This window comes from Nannobrachium achirus (genome assembly GCF_963921795.1).
Source record: "Nannobrachium achirus genome assembly, chromosome: 11".
NCBI classification, from domain to species: domain Eukaryota; kingdom Metazoa; phylum Chordata; class Actinopteri; order Myctophiformes; family Myctophidae; genus Nannobrachium; species Nannobrachium achirus.
This window is the reverse complement of record NC_137820.1, coordinates 25,000,946-25,022,435: the sequence shown is the minus strand read 5'-3', so window position 1 is coordinate 25,022,435 and position 21,490 is coordinate 25,000,946. Positions and strand designations below refer to the sequence as shown.

The window sequence follows — 21,490 nt, the reverse complement described above, 5'->3', positions numbered from 1 at the left end:
CAATATCACTACAGAGAGCGACCCCCCTGGCCGGGTAGAGCACAGTGCACATAGATAACAGCGCTGCCTGCCATTAGTGGACAATGGCCAGTGTGCCCCAGTGCCAGGAGAGTCCAGTGCCCCCTGTGCCACTCTGCTTTACCCAGAGACAGACAAAAGGCCCATACAGGGACCGGCAGCAATGCTGGCACAAACCGGCCTGGTCCCATCTGCACTGCTGAAGTACCTTTGTTGTTGTAGCTCCACGCTGTGCAGACAGTCTCCTCTCCCTGGCACGGGATGGCAATGCTCGCTGTCTGACCACCACAAACAGCGCTCGCTTACTTTTTACTGTCACTCCACTCAGTCTGCAGTGTTACTACCGCGCAAATAAAGTCATACAATTCCACACAGACAGATTATTTTGTCTTCCAACAGTGAAGGAACCCCAAACTGATTAGCCATTTTGAAAATATGTTGTGCCTGGGAACCCCATAAGAGAATAAAATAAGGCTTAACCTTTTTTTGTTTGTGCTTTTATGCCTTTATTGATAGGGATAGACTGTAGGTGTAGGGCTAGGCTGACAGGAAACGGGGGAGAGAGATGGGGAGTGACATGCGGCAAAGGCCGTCGCCTGTCGGGATCAGGACTCGAACCCACGACACTGAGCCTAGGTGCCAGAGTGCCAACTTGCCCACCCACAAACATACAGACAGCACTCATCACCCTAAACTTGTCGTTTTCTTATGTAAGTGACTACGAGTGCACATGGACCAAAGTTGGCACCTCGACAGAGTGCGGTCTAGTTTTCCTGGTGACCCCCTGCTGGGGGTCCCTGGACCCCATGCTCTCTATAACCCCATGCTTTACATCCCTCGTTGTGTTGTTTCCATCGGCATGGAGACGGAGCGCCGTTACTCGGAGGTTGTGCATAGAGACGAGCGGGGGAACAGAATCTAACTAGGAGAAAACAAGGCATCAACAAGCCCAGAGTTTAGAGGAGTGTATAAATAATGCAACGGTATGCTATTATCCCTTTTCTACAGCAATTACACCCCGTTCTTTGTGGAAAGTCAATATTTTATGGTTCTACACTCAAAGTTGATTTTTATGGTGGAAAGCCTCCACAGAAAAATACAATAAAAAGTTCTTGTTGGATTTCATATGACTGGCTGTCTAGTCTACTACACTGCGCAAAACTGCCATGGCACGTACGTACGCACACACACACGCAAACGCCCACACACAATCAAAAATAATTGGAGAACTCTATTGTAACAAAACTTTGCAGGAGTTTGAACAACTGTCACAATTTGAGTGGTTTTAACACTTGCCCAAGGCACAACAATGGGCAAGACAAAATCGCAAAGCACACCTGTATTCCGAGTATTTTTGCTATTTCGAAGAATGTGTGGAAAAAACGAACGCACATTCACAATGTTCACTTACAGGGTATAGAATCTGCACAAAGTATAACTGATAGATTACATTTAAACAATTCATAACGTTCCGTAATTGTGCTTGTCACATCTGGGAAACACTGGTCGAATAAAACAAGAAAGCCTCCAGAAATCTGATTGAAAAGTCCCAGGTGCCACTGCTGAGAGCAACCATTTGGGTCAGATCATCGTCATCTCAATGTGTCAAACAGTTCAGGGCTCAGTCTGTGCTTCTAATGCCTGAACTAGGGATGGGACCAAATGAAAATTTCATATCACGATTATTGTGACCAAAGAAATCGTGACTTACGACATTATCGCGGTAATCAAAATCCTTTGTACTGGGGCGGAACGTTTGCCAAAAAAATTGCAGATCTACAAGCTCGATCTACAAGCGCGCTTGTAGATCGGCTATTTTTTGGCAAAGAGATTTGGTAGAGAGTGAAAAAAAAAGAATATATCAAGTACGTATATTATAAGTACATTTTACCAATAGAGGTTTTAAGTGGTACCGGATATGCAGCTCAGCAAATAAAAGGTAAATTGATCCAGTGCATGATGACGGAGGACAATTTCACGATAAAATAAATCTCTACGATACAATTATCGTGGGTGTTTTTTATCACGATAAACGATAATATCGCTTATCGTCCCATCCCTAACGTGAAAACACCGGATCCAACTCCTTACCTAGAGGGTCTTCACATTTAGGGGAGACGCTTCAGACAATGACACCGACAAGCCCTCGCCTATCTTTATTGTGCGGCCGGTGCGCTTCACCACAGTCAGGAAGCTCTCGTTCCAGATCTGATATCAAAGTGAAAAAGGTATCAAAGGTGCCCAGTAAATTAGCCCAGAGCCACTAAAGCAGCACCCACAGCGCCCAGAAGACACCATGTGGCCCATGGAGATGTCATTATCAGCAGGGCTCCAGAGACGGCGGTCAAAAAGCAGGGAGTGATCAGTCAAGTAAAGGGAAGAAACTAGATCCCAGATCAGAGGGTTTAAAGAAAAGAAAAGAGAGAGAGATAACATTACAATGTACACTAGTGTGTACGTTGTAAACTATACTACATAAACCTCTGTAGCTGGAGCCAATGTCTCTCTTTATGGCTAGAGAAAAGACACGGGGGGAGGGGGGGTTGATAAAAGGTGGATAGAGTGTCACAGCTGGACCATATAGGTCTCGATGAAACATCAAACAGCAGTCTGTTCTCTCAACCAGGGTTTCCCAAAGTGGGTGCCGTGATGCCAGTCCAGGGGTGCAGCAGAATCATTTAATAATATTTGGAATTCATCAATATCACTACATCAACATCTTCACTATGCTTAGTAAAACAGACCCGATTAAATTGCACTTGATGAGTTCTTTTTCCATCTACGGCCAACTCTCTTCACCAAAAATAGCAGATCGACGCGTTGTGAGCTAGTAGATCTGCTATTTTTGGTGAACCTTTCCCCCCAGAATAGGGATGCTAGGGTTCAAGTGGTTAAACGTCAAGTATAACGTTATTTTCAGTTCTGATGGAAACTGATATTTCTCCGTGACATAGCCTACCTTATCTCAGGTGGAAACATGTGCATAATTACGTGGCATAATATGATGTAAGATTAAAAAAAATAACAGTGTAATTCAGGGGTGGATGAAAAAGTTATTTACAGCCCTGACTGAGTAAAAATAGTTTGAAATCTGCTCTACACTTTAAAGAAGCATCGTAGCACATCCCCCCAATCTGCAGCTGAATACCGCTAGTCCACTGGGCTCCCTCTGCATGTTTGTTTGTTTGTTTGTTGTAGAAATATGTCTGTCTGTTTGTTTTGCAGGTAGCCCTGTGCACATTTTGTGTGTGTTTACAAGTATGTGTTATATCGTCGTTGTCGGGTGGAAACCTTGTATGTCCAAAATCGTTGTATGTCCACAAAGCTTCGCACCGCGAGGCGTTGTGTGCTTGCAGATCTGCTATTTTCACTAGTCTTGTGCGACAGTCTTGTATATCGTCGTTGTCGGGCGGAAACCTTGTATGTCCAAAACCGTTTGTTTTGTATTTATCATTTAAAAAAAGATTTAACCCATTTAGGCCTGACCTATAAGTTTTCTGAAAAACAACATTATTCAAAAATTAGCCTACAAAAACAAATATGTTGCTACATACTGTACATGCACTGTAATACACTAAATAGTGTTCCCGGCCTGAATGGATTTAAACTAGTGAAAACAGCCGATTTACAAGCACACAACGCCTCGCACCGCGAGGCGTTGTGTGCTTGCAGATCTGCTGTTTTCACTACTTTTGTGCAACAGCCTTGCATGGTGAAGCAGGGCTTTACTTTGCGAAAAACGTACAAATTTGAAACTTGGAGATACGAGGTTTGTGTGTGTGTGTGTGTGTGTGTGTGTGTGTGTGTGTGTGTGTGTGTGTGTGTGTTGCTGTTTGTTCCCCCACAGAGGACGAGCCAGGCTGCTGCAGGCCCCTCCAGACACGCTGCCTGTTAATTAGAGTGAACGGTTGCTTGGTTCCCAGCGAACGGCGCTTTCACTGAAGCACTCGGCACACCTGATGAATAATGCATTTTCTCACAGCACATTAATTTGGCAAATATTTCTCTGAGCGAAACTTCCAAACACATGTGACCCACCGGCTCTCTGACCCAACAGTCCCCCCCCCACACACACACACACACACACACACACACACACACACACACACACACACACACACACACACACACCAAACCCCCGACCCCTCACCGTTTATTGAGATGCTAATGATTCCCGCGTCACGCAGGAATCAGAAACAGTGGTAATAAGCTTTAGTCGACGGCGCTCGCACAGAGGGATCTTTCACCGTAGCCATCAGCCCTCTCTTCTCCATTATAATGATTGGCTCGTTCAAGTGTGAAATCTCTACGAGACTGCATTAGTGGTTCATTAACACAGAGGGCACCTGCGCCTCCAAATCAAGGGCAAATATGAGAGGATTGGCCCGTGGTTCACATGTACCTGATAATAATTACGATAATAATAATAGCTTAATGCCTAATTTGCATTTAGTTAGCCTCTAACTGAAGCCCATTAAAAACATATGGCTTGGCTGTTAATACGTTGGCAGACGTATCGTCCACAGTAGTTCAACTTGTCAAGAAGTTAATACGTGGAGAGACCATGAAGAGTTTTAAAAGATTGCTCATCGCCCCCCGGGGCTAAAGCGTAGTTAAGTCCAGTAAATCTTGCTGACCAGCGAGGTTAAGTATAAACAGCCATAACGGAGACAGCGAGTCTGCTCATCACCTGTGGCTGTCAGTATCACAGGAGACACAGCAGGTTAAAAAACGCTTAAGCCCTATACTGTCTATTTGCACAACAAGTAGAGAAAATAGCCGGTCTACAAGTTGCTTGTACGATCGTCTATTTTCACTATTTTAGAAATAACCAGCCAAAGAGAGAGTTGCATAACCTATATTGAGAGTGAGTGTGTGTGTGTGTGAGAAAGAGAGAGAAAGAGGGAGAGAGAGAGAGAGAGAGAGAGAGAGACTTTGAACTTTATTGGACTTAGAACAAGAGAAACATCACCGAAGCGGACCACAATAGCTTACACAGCCATAGAAGCGTAAAATGCAAATACGCCATCAGCCTAACAAAGTAGGAGGCTTTACTCCTATCTGGATTTCTGCCACTCACTCTAATTTCAAGTAGGAAATTGAGCAGGGGCGTGTACATATTAGACAAGAGGACTTTGTTTGTGCTGACTCATCGGTCCTCCCACACAGTCAGCAGCTAAAACGTAGCGCCGGAGTGAGAGTACAGGACAGCACATGGGCCCCTATAACAGGGGTTCCCAAACTTTTTTGTCTCAGGGCACCCCATTAATATTTTTTTAACCCGAGGCACCCCTACATTATAATTTTCACTCCCAGCACCATATGATTATAGCATATTGTCGTCGTCGGGTGGAAACCTTGTATGTCAAAAACCGTTCGTTTTGTATTTATCATCTATAAAATGTACTAAACTAGTGAAAACAGCCGATCTACAAGCACACAATGCCTTGTGATGCGAGGCGTTGTGTGCTTGTAGATCGTCTGTTTTCACTGGTTTTGTGCGACAGTCTTGTATGATGAAGCAGGGCTTTGCTTTACTAGCCTGGAGCCAGCCTGTTCGCTCCGTTCCACGTTGCGTATAGACTATACAAAACGTGGAACGGAGCGAACAGGGCTGGCTCCAGGCTATTGCTTTACCAAAAGACGTACACATTTGAAACTTGGAGATACAAGGTTTCTGCCAGACACTAGACAGTGACGATATTTTAGTGATTATGTTGCGAGGAAAACGTTGAGATAATAACCATTTTTGGTCAGAACTGACTGAAAATAACTTTGTACTTCAAGTTTAAAATGATACCAAATACTTTTTCAAGTGTCCAAATAAATTCCAAACATTATCAAATTATCTCGCGGCACCCCTGGACTGCCGTCACAGCACCCCAGGGTGCCCCGGCCGTCACCCACTTTGAAAACCCCTGGCTGCTCTATAAGCCCAGGCAGGGTCCACTCACTGTGAGCCATGGCCCAGATGAGAGCCCAGGCAGGAGAGAGAGAGACAGGAGCCTGCATTGTTGGTGGGAGCCAGTGTGAGAGAGAGAGGGCCCTCAGACTGCTGATGGGCAACCATGTGTAATTATACACCCTCCACCTGACTCAGCACTGGCTGCCAGGGAAGGAGCACATCACTCCGTTCCCAGTCCAACTCTCTCATACACACACTGACACACACACAAGAAACGTGCACATGCATGCAAATGTACACACGCACCTTAAACCACAGGTTTTCAAAGACGGGGGCCTGCGCCAGGGGGAGCCAGGTGGGGATTGGAAAAGAAAGAGAGAAACTTAAGCGGTGGGGGTGTTTATCTTAGCCATTTTGCAATGGGGGGCTCAGATCAAACTTTGTGGAGAAGTTTGGGAACCATCTGCAAATGTAGGGCTCTCGCAGTCAAAACCCAACTCCTACTGCTTCTGTACTGTAGTATTATTGCTAGCTGAAGTAGCTATTATTGTATTATTATTAGGGCTGGGATGCGATTAAAAATGTTAATCTAATTAATTACAGGCTCTGTGATTAATTAATCGCAATTAATTGCATTTTAATCGCACATCGCTATTTGACCTGAGAAGCATTTTTTTTTCAAGTAAAACACATTTTGTTGTACGAGGGAATCAACAAGTGCGTTTTTTAAATCAAAATTTCGCATCCACTGGGCCAAGCAAAGCGCTCTGATCGGCTACTTCTCCCTTTGCGTTTGCTGTCTCTTCTTGGTTGGTGCATCGCTATGATCAGTATGCCCGAAACTGAAGTTTCTGTGGTGCAAAAACTAAGTGCGATTAATTTTCTGTAATCAATTAATCGCAATTAATCAGTTAAAGTCCCAGCCCTAATTATTATTATTGTATTATACACTTTAGTCTCTATGAAGCACGGGCTGCCCCATGACACTCACCCTTATAGCAAAATGCTGAAAATAAAACGACTGGCCTCCCCACTCCCAACCTAGAGTGTCCGCCCTGAGACTGGGAGGTCGGGGTCCGATCCCTGTCCGCGTCATACCAAACACTCTTCCTGTGACATACTAGTGTCATGTCCAGAGGGGTGTACATGTACAGTACATCAAGCTGCCTCACGCTACAGAAACAGGAGATAGGCTCCTGCCCTATGAGCCTCATGGCTCAACCTGCCAACTCTAATTGACACTGCCACCAGTCGCATAGCACTACACCCCTATCACCCCTCATAGAGCACTAACCATAGCACACACGACCCCTGCCACCCCTTGCAGAGCACTAACCATAGCACATGACCCCTGCCACCCCTCACAGAGCACTAACCATACAGTAGCACTCGACCCCTGCAACCCCCCCACAAACCATACTTCACCCACATTCCCTTCTGGCAGCAGATATAGATAACTACTCGGCAAGAAAAGCACACTTTGGAAGTCTTACAGGTCCCAGGAATGTGTCTGTGTGTACAGTGGCCCAGCAATCACGGCCTTAACCACTTTAACCCTGGAGTCCCTTTTGGGCATGTTATTATACAGTATAGGTGATAAATCTGTTCAAATGTTCAAAACTCTAAACATTTTCAGATCAATTATTTGCTATTTATTGTAGCAACTTGTGTTACTGTGATGCAGTGTTGATTTTGTCGACTAAAACTACAGTATGGCGGAAAATGTTCGTCGGCTGCCTTTTTTCACTGGCGAAAACGAAATAAAAACTAAGCAATGATGACTAAAACTAGTTGACCATTCCGACTAAAATGTTGGGGAGGGACTTGTGGAGAGAAATGTTTTATGTTTGGTTGCGCTCGGGTGTTGCTCTCTGAAAATAGCAGAACGGCTATTTTCAGCATGCAACCAAATGTAAAATCAGACATTACGACGCCACAAAGGCCTGCCAAAATACATTTGTGTAGACAATATCAACTGTACATTTAGTTGACAAAAATCCTATAGTTAGTAGACTAAAATTAAAACATTTCCGATGACTAAAACTAAATGCAATTATATTCAAAAGACTGACTAAAACAAAATCAAAATTGGCTGTCAAAATCAACACTGCTGTAATGTTCTTGCTTGTTTATACCCTTTTTTGAGTGTTTAATTGTGTTATAATGTAAATAAACAGTATGATCAATAAAGACTTAATCAGAATGTGGAGAAAAACACATGGCAACATGCATGTGTAAATAACATGTGCTTGCACAGAGACAAGACACACAAATGCCAAAAGGCGAAAATAAGACAGCAAGCACCGTGGAAATAAGAAGGCAGACAGACTGACTCTAGCTGAATTGATGCTGCTGCATTTGAGGCGCAAGTAATGTGTGCTTGAAAAGTGAACCCACCTATTTAAAGGATGCAATTTACACAGAATGTGACTGTAAATCTGGACGCCTTAAATTTCATGGGAGACGGTCTATTCATAGCCTATAGTTTCCTTTCTGCTGCAAGTGTAGGCAAGCCACTTCCTCAATCCTCCAGTGTGTGTGTGTGTGTGTGTGTGTGTGTGTGTGTGTGTGTGTGTGTGTGTGTGTGTGTGTGTGTGTGTGTGTGTGTGTGTGTGTGTGTGTGTGTGTCAGGAGTGCCCTGGCCTCCTGTGCTACAGGTTTGGGGCTGAGCTCATTAGTAATTTAAAGGATCTCTTTCCACGTCTACTCATATGAATAATTCACTCTGTTTTTTTTTTTTTGTCTTTTGTCTGTGCAATCACTGTACTGGAAATAACATTATGCAAAAAAAAAAAGAAAAGAAAGAAAAAAGAAAAAATAACTAGGTTCCAAATTACATCCAACGGCTCCGTAATTAGGCACCAACACACGCACAGTTATTTCCTGTAAGGCTAAATCTATGTTAAGACGCCCAAGTGAGAATTGAAATGAGCTGAGGGTTACAGTAAGTGCAGGCGGTTTGATTTCTAATCAGAACTTAGCAAAAACAATGCACAGGTTTAATTTGGTTTCCTCCCGCCACTCCGACATGTCTCCATTCCGACACTAACCCTATCTCTAACCCTAACCCTAAACTTAACCCCTATGGGAGTGTCGCCACTCCGACAATAAGAAGTCAATTTCGGAGTGGCGACATGTCGGAATGGTTTAATTTAAAGGTTATTTTGACCAACAATTAATACTGTTCTTCATTGCACGTCTATTCCAAAGCATCTAGGACACTGCTCACATGGATAGTAGTCCCATTTGCCAACTCCTACTCTAGCTGTAGGCAACAATGCACCCTCTGCATTATGGCAAGTTAACCATGTAATGCCTGATAAATACTTAGTTGCCAGGTCAGACTGAAGCTTTGAGTGTTGCTAGTATCTGCCTTTCTCAAATTAGAATTAAAGGCCTTTGCACACATGGGTCAGATTTTCCGCACAGACAAAAATGTCAATAAATGAACACATGGTATCTCTATGACCTCATGCACACTGGGTCCTAATTTGTCGCGCGGAAAATCGGACCCTGTGTGCAAACTAAGGCATTAAGTCTGATGTGTTGTGCACCGAAAATAGCAGATATAAAATCTCACAACGTGTAACATTGCGGCATCTTGTGAGATTGGAGATCTGCTATTTCCGGTGCGTGACCAACCAAAATCAGAATAAATGCTACTTTTAGAACGGCACATTGCAACAATCCAAGCTTCAGTCGGACCGAGCCGGTTTAAACGAAGCCTGGCCGGGAGTAATGAGTATAGTGTGATGTGTCCCATAGTTGACTGTCTTGGCTTATGTAAGACCGTTATCAAGCCGAGACAGAGCAGGTGCGCATATTTGAGGAAGCCTGGACAGACTACCTAATAGTAAAAAGGAAAGTTAAAAAAAGGTTTTCTGAGGCCACAAGAGAAAGATGGTCTTGTCTGCAGAAGGAATGTTTTACAGATGAGAGCACCACATTCCATTAGGTTCCCTCCCAAACTGTCAAGATGTCACAAAATACTACAGCTAACCATTCAACACTGGTTTCAATTACAACCACCAGCTACAGATAATAAAAGCCAGGGTTTATGAGTGTCGATTGCCAAAGAGTTTCACCGAAAGCCACGGGTTGCGCTGATCAACATGCGCTGCTCCTTTGCTAAGGGTATGCAAAGCTTCTTATCTCACACCCTCCTCATATTTACCTAGGGAGTGAATGTCTGTGCCAACAGGCTTGGATCTGGGAGAGAGGGATACAGGCAAATACAAGCACCAAGGGTTTGTGTGTCTAGGTGTATGGAAGTGACATCACTGCATCACAATGTGAAATCTTGTGGAAAAACGACGACAGGTGATTCACTTGTTGTGATAAGAGAGATTAATTCCATGATAACAGTGTTGTGTAATCTGGTTAGTGTGCACGTGTATTATGTGTAGGGCCCGAAGGGAGTAGAATGAGTGTATTGTGTGTTGTGCGCACACACACACTTCCCACCCATGTTCCCACATCAACCATTATGTGAAACAGCTCATACAGTCTAAATAAAAAGCACTTTGTAAATCAAATACATAATCAGTACCTCGGAACAGGAGAGTGTTGATAGGCTAGGGGGAGAAAGGCCATACTCAAACTTGAAAGCAAGAAGTAAGACATCCCAATGAAGTTGTATAAGGATAAACAGAGGGAGGTTTTCCCACAAACAGCCAGGCAGCATACCTTCCTTTATGTATTACGGTGTGAGGAAAGCATACAGGGTTAACAGACACATGCAGCCTATTGGGAGAAGCGGAGTCGTTTCAAATGTTGGGATGAGAATGTTTTGAATTAAATCATGTGCTCTAGAAACTAGAAATGATAGTACAGTAAATCTGAGTGCAAACCTTATGGACATGTACATTTTGAGGACGCTCTTTTTATTCTCTCTTTGCACTTTTGCCTTTTGCACTCTCTTTTCCCAAATCTTTCTACGTCATAATCATTATTATTACTACTATCTTTTTAGATTTGTTCTGATTTGTTTTGTTGTTTACTGTTATCATATTGTTTGCTGTTATTATCAAACAAAAATACGTTTTACTCTTATGTACCTGTACAAAAGATGTAACAATAAAGTACAACCTTGAACCTTGGTGAGTAAAGTGAAGTCACATTTATACTTTATTGCACGCTCCTAGCACACAGAAAATAACCGATCTAAAGGTTCACAACGTGTTGGAGCGCAATTCGTTGTGAGCTTATAGATCTGCTGTTTTTGGTGCATGACACTGCGAGAATCTCTCTATCAAGCCATTCAGTGCAATTCTGCAAGCTTGGGAAGAAGCACTCAATACAGCTGATTTATAGTGTGATGGGGAGTTGTCCCACTCCCACGCAGGGGCGTCACAAGGGGTAGGAAAGTGGGACTGAGTTACTAGGGCCCAAGGTTGGAGGGGCCCTAATAACTTTATCTATTGAAAAATAGCAGATATACAAGCTCACAGCGCGGCACCGAGTGCCGCGCTGCGAGCTTGTAGATCTGCTATTTTTGAAAAGTTGTGAAAATGTGTGAAAATCTTTGAATATATGTATTTTTTAAGCGAACATTTCTAACTCAAATATTGCTTCTGGGGGTCCCTGGAACTAAATATTTTGAGATGGGGGTCCGTGGCCAAATACATATCATCTTGGGGGTCCTTGACATAGGTTTCTTGCACACATTTTCACAATTTTTCAAAAATAGCAGATCTACAAGCTTGCAGCGCGGCACTCGGTGCCGCGCTGTGAGCTTGTATATCTGCTATTTTTCAATAGTTAACATTCATGGGGGGCCCGCAGTGAATCCTTGTACCCAGGGCCCAGAATTTGGTGTGACGCCCCTGCTCCCACGCACGCGCGCACACACACACATAATCACACAAACCCTCTCACCTCTCGTTATGCTGAGGAAGGGTAAAGATCACCACTGCTATCAAAGCAGAGGGTAGATGAGAGGTAGAAAAGGGCTGAAGGTGGATTTTGCAGATTTACGGTGAGATTCCTTGTATCCCTGCTAGGAGCACCTTTGGAAACAGCGCTGTATTATCTCTATGGAGAGGAGGCCCTAGTCACCGGATACCTCCCTTTCACTCCCCAAACTCATCGTCATCACCAGGGTACTTTCCCCCATGCATGCACGCACACACACACACACACACACACACACACACACACACACACACACACACACACACACACACACACACACACACACACACACACACACACACACACACAAGCACCGACATGGTTGTTTAATTCAAATAGGGGAGAGGTGTCAGAAAGCCCATGGGAACTAGCCCAGTGAGAGTAGGGACTGAGGGGTGATGGGTGAATCAAATGGCACAGAGTGGAGTGTTTGTTTTTTTTTCGTTTTTTTTTCATTCATTCAACCTTTATTTAATTTCTTGAAAAGATCAATTGAGGGAGATCCTCATTTACAATGATGCCGAGATTACAAACAGAATTAATACAATCAGTTAAAACAATTACATACTTGTAATGCACGGTTATTAAGTAAACTCCTGAAATGACCAACAGATGCTAGGGTACTCATCTTAAAATCTTGTTGCAAGAGATTCCAAGAATCAGGTGCACTAACGCTAAAGGCAGTCTTTCCCAGTTCCGAATTAGCAAAGGGGACCTTAAGGACCAGCCAATCGCTGGAGCGAGTTTGAATGTAACTAGGTTTCTCACGTACGTAGCATGGAAGAGATGTATGGTGGCAGTTTTCCAACCAGGCCTTTATAAATGAAGAGATGCCAATGATAGTGTCCGAGAGAAAGGAGGTTTCAACAGCACGTCTGAACACAGACACAGACAGACAAAATCAAACACACCACAAAAAATGCAGACAGTGTGGCAGAAGATCATGCAAACTGCAAACGTCTTGGAGGGGTTTTGAGAAGGGCAGGGCACATCTACGCAGCACGGTTTGTGGTTTTTGTGAAGTCAAACACTGCCTGCTAAAACCACACAGAAGTAACATGACACTGAGAACAAGGTTTATCTTTTCATCACTACGGATGGGAAAAGTGGCTGTTTTTGGTTTCTTTGTTATCGCGCTGTGGGAGGCATGCCGGCCCGCAGTCTACTCTGCACGCTCACGCATGCACATATGTATGTATGCACAGATATAAAGGGGCACAAAGTAAATTCACCCATGAACGTCTGTTCTCCACGGCATAGACCTCTCTTTGTTCTGCGAACACATTCAGCCAGCTATGGTCTGTCTGTTAGCCTGAATGTCCTTGCATGCAGGCATGCATGCCAAGTAAAAAGAAGCTGAGTGGGTAGAGAAGCCGTCTGGGAGTCGGAAGGTAACCGGTCTGACCCCTGGTCCAGCAGTGTCGAAGTGTCAAAGCAACTTTACCACTAACAGCTCTCCTCCGTGCGCTCATCAAAGCCATCTGAGCAACCAACCATCAGCTGGATCTAGCTGTAAAAGAGATCTACCCTCCCCTGGGGACCACTGAATCCTCCCCCAAAATGTGTTTGAACTCATGCACGTACAGACATAGTCTGTAATAACAGGTCTAAGCCCCTGCCTCTCAACATGGAGGAAGAACCGTCAAAAGCACCTGCTTCCATTCCCTGCTGGCGGTAGATTTACCGCCTCAAACCCATGAGGCAGACACCTTTTCCCCCTGACTGGCGTCTTGACCCCCTCCGTTCCGTCCCTCCCCATCGCTGCAGCGCACGGGGCCCTGGGCTGAGGCACCGTGTTATTTACTGCCCATAGAGAACTCTCTGTGCTGAGAGTCAACACAGCATGGCTGGCTGAGCACAGTAGCGAGCCATCGTTCGGTCTCACACATGCGCCGGCAGTCGCTGCTCACACACTTTGGAGTCACATGACCCCCCTTCCCAGGAGGCAGGCAAAACTGAGATGTTTACGTTGCCATGGTGACAGCATGGGTTGAGCTGAGAGGCACACAGTAAACACAACCAGGACCGTGGTTAGCCGTGGCCACTGGCCACGACACGACAGTGCCGTCAGCTCTACCATGTTGCTGTTATTTAGGCATAAGCCTTTATATCTCCATAGTTTATCTTTTGTTGTTTTGTTTTCATGAATTAAATTTAGGCCTAGAATTATTGAATGCTTTAGCCAGTGAAAAATAGCAGATATACAAGCTCACAGCGCGGCACCGAGTGAAAATGTGTGCAAAATCTTTGACTTTGTATGTATTTTTTAAGCGAACGTTTGTAACTCAAATGTTGCTTCTGGGGGGGTCCCTGGAACTGAATATTTTGAGATGGGGGTCTGTGGCCAAATACATATCATTTTGGGGGTCCTTCACATGAAAAGGTTTGAGTACCACTGACATAGTAGTCTCTCAAGAACAGACTAACTGAGCTCCAGTTAATGCCCTATTTTATACTTTGCCACATGACAGACTCATGCAAAAGTAGCGAAAATACGCGATCTACAAGCATTGTGATGCTTTCCAACATTTTAGAAAGATTTCACCAATAATGACATGACGAACACAGGGATGCCAGGTTGAAGGTCTGTCTGTGGGTTCTATATTTAAACCAGTGACAAATAATTACAAGAGCTTGGGACTAAATAATAACTACATTGGATTCATTGGAACACATACAGTAACAGTAAAAGTAAGTTTAACAGTTTTGGACATACCATACTGTACCCCTCGTACAGCCCAGTGGCAACAATCAAAAAGTATGGAAGAGGGGGGGATCCCCAAATGATTTTGATGATTAACTTCATGTGCAACATTGTTTTCTCACTCAGAAGTAAACAAACCAACATAACGTGTGAATGTATAGAGGGTATCTGCACACAGTGACAATTTAAGGACTTTTTAATAGCTCTAAAATGACAAATTAAACATTGGCCAAATAGTCAAATATAAGAGGCAGAAATGTAATTAACGTCTCAACTCTCAACTCTCAGGGTGGGGGGTCCCCAGTTCAACTATGATTATTTGGGGGTCACGACCTGAAAAGGTTGAGGCCAACAGATGTAGATAACCATAAAACTAGCTTGGCATGAAGTGATGTTATACTGTAGCTCTCACTGAGGTAATCCTTACTGTCAGCTGGACTGCGTAACATACTGGATCCGGAGGGGAGCCGTGCTGTGCCAAGATATTCTGACAGTAGGTGGTTTAATCTAACCACTGATCTGGAGTTGTTGAAGGAATTTAGGCCAGGAAACTGCATGCTGCTCAATGACCCACCTGACCCAGACCTTTAGCAGTCAATTATTTCAGCAACTTCCCCCACCTTGACAAGCTGTCAGAAGACAAAAGGAAATCCCCAAATATTCAACACTTACTTTAACAAAATTGTCTTCGAGCGGAGTCACGTCCTTTCAGGGTGGATTCTGCGGGCCCTTACATGACAAGACAACTATACCAAACGTGCGTTAAGGAGTGCCATGGCCAAACTCGGTTAACTTGATTTACTGAAAAACCCTTGCCTTAAGGAACAGAGAAATAATCTGACTCAGTGATTCCAAAATAATTGGCAAAACACATACGATTGTAATGATATATAAAAAAGGAGGGGGGGGGGGGGGGGGGGGAATATTATTGGATCTTTTTTAAAACCTTGAAATAATTAGTTTTCTTAATGATACCGATTTCTTTCAACATGGAAACGATTATGACGATAGAATAAAATAACTGCGATTACCACAAATAATTGCGATCAGGCGATCACGTAATAATCGTGAAAGGCCTAATCCTAGCCACCCAACTGACTTAACTGCATTTCTGTTCCGTTTGGCCCCACTCACTTCCCAACACAACAGGTGAACTTAAGACTGGGGCAGTCTGGGCTGACTGCCAGGCTCCGCTAGCCAGCGACAGATCATCCCCTGGCTGCCACAGCGGAGACACCTGGCTGGGGTAGCAGAGCAGGCGCTCTCTCTCTCTCTGGCAGGTATGCATGTCCGAACTGGACAGACAAAAAGCAGCGCATGGAAAATCTCATAAAGTGGATGACATTTTCTTTGGATTACAAAAGACCGGTGACATTAAACAACGAGGGCCGGTTATTGAATAACCGACACGGATTCAGGGGTTATCCTTCACCGTATTCTGTGGGAGGAAGAAAGTTGTTGCCATATTGACTCAGGTTGATCTATATAAAAGTACAAGAAGTAGCGAAGGTTACTTGAGGAGAAGAGCAAAAAGAAAAGAAAAAAAAACCCAGATAGGTCATATACGAAGGAGAAGCCATGTGAAAGTGAAGATGAGTGCGGGCCGGGCGTAAGGGAGGCACACGTGAGGAGAGGAAGGGATGGATCAATCTTTTATCACCGCAGTGTGCTTTCATTTCTAATGGATCTGACACGAGCACAGCACAGCACAGCACAGTACCTTCCATCACAGTGACTGCACAGGCTGTGAAGCATATGCACAGAATGTGAGAGAGAGTGTGTGAGTGAGAGAGTATGTGTGTGTGTGTGTGTGTGTGTGTGTGTGTGTGTGTGTGTGTGTGTGTGTGTGTGTGTGTGAGTGTGTGAGTGAGTGAGTGAGTGAGTGAGTGAGTGAGTGAGTGAGTGAGTGAGTGAGTGAGTGTGTGTGTGTGTGTGTGTGTGCGTGCGTGCGGTGGGGGGGATAAGACACGCCAAGGTGGAAGAAGAAGCCAAAACATGATATTTCGATATTTCCTCACACGGGCCACCCTGTCCTTGCCGTTCCCATTAACTCTGGCCCAGTGTGCATTCGTGTTTGTGTTTGTTTTTATGTATCTATTTTTTTGGGTCTCGAGGAGAAGGGCAAGAAATAAATGTGATTCTCGCTGCAGCCAGGGATGAATGACTTGGAAGGTTCACGTCACGAAGAAGCCCAGGGAGACTTGTGTGAATGTGCAGCGTTTGGACTAGCTTACAGTATGTGGTTATTAAATGCTCCACATGCAGACAAGCACGAAAGAGTAAGGAACATTTGGGTGGGGGGTGACTTCACTTTCCTTCTGTGTATTGCAGAGAATAACACACGCACTCTCTCTCTCTCTCTCTCTCTCTCTCTCTCTCTCTCTCAACGGCAATCAGAGGACGCTGTACTCTCTCCATGCTAAATACTCCGCATTATTCATTTCAGTCACTACCCAGTAAAATCCATTGCGTTAAGTTAATTCATACATTTGTAACTCAGAGATTGCACATATGTAACCAAATGGACCCGTACCACTTGAATACATTTGTGTGCTCTCAGCGTGAAATGAACAGAGGGGATTCTACTGTGTAGTGGCCTAGTGAGACAACACCACAGGCACAGAGAGGGAGAGAGAAACATTGGACACTAATGTAAACAATGAAGATGATAAGAAAAGTGTTGTTATGTGTCTGTTCAATCCACTGCCATTGATGTTGATTTCTAGGTGCAAGCTTAATGCCAACAGTGTTACAGACATAGGCAGAGCGTGTTGTATATATAGCAATGCCATTTGACCAATGGCTGGGTTATGGGTGATGTCATCATGTCAATGAAAAGGTCGGCTGGAACTTTCCCACACTGACAAAAGAAAGAAAGAAACAGAGAAGAATAATGAGGCACCTGCGGTCTTCCTGTTGTTTATCTGACTTTCGGTGAGAGGATTCTCAAGTTGCTTAAAGTATGTGTGCACAGTCAGCGCTATCGACTGAGTGGAATGTTGTAGGGAAATGGGACCCAGATTAAATTCAAATAATCACACACACCTGTACACATACGCACTTACAATAAAAAAAAGGGGGGAGGGTGATTTCTATTTGTTCTAAAAATGAAAATACAAAAAAAAAATGAATTTGAGGGAGTTTAGTTACAGAGTAGGAATAGTGAAAATAAATCAGTGTGGCTAGAACAGGAGTCTTCAACGTTTTCAGGCCAAGGACCCCTTACTTGAGAGAAAGATGAATCAGGGACCCCCCACAACCTTTTCATAGATTCCATCTAGTTTCATTGTTTGACAGCACGATCATCAGTGTATTTTATTTTTGGATTCATGTCAATTTGTGTTTTCAGATATTTAACCACTAGAACCGTCAATACTTAATAAACTTGACCTACCACTCTGTACTTAGTCTGCTCTAGAGCTTGTAGATCTGCTATTTTTGGCTAAAGTTCTCAGAATATGGACGCTAGGGTTCAAGTGGTTAATATAAAAAGGGAGAAAAAAGCTTGCGAAATGCGTTTTTCAGGGCAAGGAGAGAGAGAGAGATAGAGAGAGCAAGGGACCGAGTGGTGCGCGAAACGGGCGGCAGTGTGCAAACGTGACTGACACAACGTGAGGTTGATTTTTTTATTTGCGCGCTCCGAAATTCACTCCGATATTCGTCCCGAAAAATGCAGCAGTGTGCAAAGACCTTAACTCTGAGGACCCCCTAGGGGTCCCGGACCCCCTGTTGAAGACCCCTGGGCTAGAATGTGAAGGGACGATCAATTCTGAACTCAAACTTGTTTGTGTTCCTCCGTGTTCTCTCCTCCGCTACCATCCGTTACACTGACATTATCTGTGACTCACACAAACACACACAAACACACGCACAGATAACAAAAAGACATACGCTGATAACACATGAGGCACGGCCGTTCGCTCCCACGATCAAGAGGAACATGAAAGAATTACGAAGGGGATGCCTCTGATTGGCTAACGAGTGACAACAACAACATCTCTGAGCGCCCCTATCTGACATGCGGTGACATTTGTGACCTGCTGCTAACTGGTATGCCAGCCATGCATGATGATGAGTTCAAGGTTTAAATAAGCTTTGTGCGAGCCTTGTGCATTAGCCATGCGGCGCGTTTAGTGTTTGAGATGTGTAGCACGTCAACAGTTAAATGCATTTGGGGATAAGCAGCCGGTTGAGCTGAACCCTGCCCGTGCCCTCCATAAATTAATCTTTAATCCTCCGAACGGTAAACGGAGCTGCGGCGTGCATGTGACATGTAAGAGATAGTTTGCGCTTGCCTTATCGCGAGCTCTTGCGTGTGCGTGCTCAACACACAAACAGTCACACACACAGTCACACTCACCTGAAAACAAGGTCTCTCTCTTGTTTTCAGGTGTTTTCACCCAAAACACAGACACATGATACGGTAAAACAAACACCCACCACAGTACAAAGAGTTGAGTTTCAACCAAACAGGTTTGAGTCCTGTTATGTCATCATATATGGTGATATGTACATGTAGCCGGGTGACACAGGTAAAGTAGTGTCAACAGGTACATTTAAAGACACAGCTCCAAACAGCTGGCCCAAGGCTGAACACACACAGGCACGCACGCACGCGCACGCACGCACGCACGCACGCACGCACACACACACACACACACACACACACACGTCGGGTACAGTCCAGGAATACTCACTATTATCCAGTGCGCACACACACATCCAGCAGCACAAACTGAACAGCCGAGCTGCAGAGAAAACTTCAAACAATGACATTCAAGCTGACAAGGACACAGAAACCCCTGGCACTCACCAGGTATGGAAATGTTTCACTTCACTCTTCAGGGTCTTTTCTTTTCCCCTTCTCCTTTGATCTTTCTGCTTGTTTGCCCTCTCTCTCTCTGTCTCTCGCTCTCTCAGGTAAATCCTTCCTCCTTTCACAGAGCACACCAGCGGGTGAAGCGAGTGAGTAAAAAAGCTGAGAGGGAGAAGAAGAGGAGAGGTAAAAGTCCGGCGGAGGTCAGAGTCAATCAGAATTTGGCTGCGGGTGAGGTAGCTGCCGTTCCCCTGCTCTCTCTCTCTCTCTCCTCTCGTCTGGCTGTTCTTTCTTCTCTCCCCTCCTTGCCTGTGAGCCTGCCTGCCTGCTTGTTCTCTCGCTGACTGCCTCAGGAATGCAGATCTCCTGGGTGTCCTCACCACAGCAGAGATCTGAGAGACTGCATGAGTTCTCTCGCTCTGTGCCTCTCTCTCTCACTCACACACACCCACAGAAACACACCCTCTCTCAGTCTAGCTCTCTCCCTCTCTCTCTGCTTGCTAACAGAACAGGTACCTCCCCTTTTCCAGGTAGAAATGTCTTCTTATTTCCCAGAATATATTTTCCTCCTGTTTCTTAGATATTCTGTTGTTTGACTTAAAAAAATGATCTCTCTGACTCTCTAAATTCTATTACCCCCCGCCTCCCCCCTCTCTCTCGGTCTATCTATCTCCCATTCTCTTTTCCCCCCTACATTACCCAAGGGTAGAAAATTGCGAGAAAACGAAGAAAAAAAATGCAGTCTCTGTATATTTTGATTGATTCATATCTTCCAAAATGTGGCACAGTACTCACTGTGTGTGTGTGTGTGTGTGTGTGTGTGTGTGTGTGTGTGTGTGTGTGTGTGTGTGTGTGTGTGTGTGTGTGTGTGTGTGTGTGTGTGACCTGTAACCTGAGTCTGCAAACTTCCGCCCTTCAGACTTTCATCACATGAACAGCTGATCATGCAAATAAAAGACTCTCAGGTGATATTCTCTTCCTCTTCCTGGAATGAGGTCATAGTCCAGCACAGGTGTAATGAGATCATGAGTGTGCGTGAGTGCGTGAGTGCGTGCGTGCGTGCGCGTGTGTGTGTGTAGGACAACGCCCTGTGGGAAAAATGAAAAACAGAACAGAGCAACCTAAATCTGACCACGGTGGACCTCAGAAGGCATCACACGCATTAACAACCTCACACACTAACAACAAACACTTGTAAAATACAGGCCTGGAAAGATGGGCTTGATGCCTTATGAGAGCAGGGGTAGAGATAGGGATGGGACTAGAATCGTTTATTATCGTTTATCGTGATACAAAGCACTCACAATAATGGTATCGTAGAGATTTAAATTTAGCGTGAAATGATCCTCCGTCATGCACTGGGATCAACTCACCTTCAATTTACAGAGCTGCATATCCAGTACCATTTAAACCCTCTGTAACTGGTCAAACAGACTTGTAAATGACATACCTGATGGTCTTTTTTTCCCCACTCTCAACCAAATCTCTTTGCCAAACTATTGCGGATCTACAAGCTCACAACGTGTTGCAACGCACTGTAGTTGAGTAGAAGTTAAAAAAAAATTGGAAATTGGAACTACTCAAGTACAAATATAAAGTACTTAAGTACATTACCCAAGTAAATGTACAGGTCACCCAGCGGTATTGCAGTTGATGCTCAGGCTACATACAGACACACACGGACACATACACACACGGACACATACACATGCACACACGGACACATACACACACGGACACATACGGACACATACACATGCACACACGGACACATACACACACGGACACATACACACACTGACAAATACACCCACGGACACATACACATACACACACGGACACATACACACGGTCACGCTAAGAAAAACATCTAACAATCACACACACACACACACACACACACACACACACACACACACACACACACACACACACACACACACACACACACACACACACACACACACACACACACACACACACACACACACACACACACACACACACAGAGAGGTGTGCAGATGCAGAACCAATGGGACAAACAGGGTGTGAGAGAGTGCCACAGCATGCATGGGCCAGGGCCTGTTTTCTATTAACGCCTCTCCCTTTTCCACACTATCTTCCGATATCTCAG

General features: G+C 44.6%; 1 protein-coding gene across 3 annotated transcripts in view; it reads right to left on the bottom strand.

The window, feature by feature from the left end:
- rassf7a (Ras association domain family member 7a) overlaps positions 1-19,793 on the bottom strand; it is a 39,226-nt gene extending 19,433 nt beyond the window's left edge. For all 3 annotated transcript variants that reach the window (XM_080737395.1, XM_080737397.1, XM_080737396.1), the window contains exon 1: positions 19,354-19,793. The gene's annotated coding sequence lies outside the window, so the exon portion shown is untranslated. The remainder of the gene's footprint in view (positions 1-19,353) is intronic.
- Between the last annotated feature and the right edge of the window lie 1,697 nt (positions 19,794-21,490).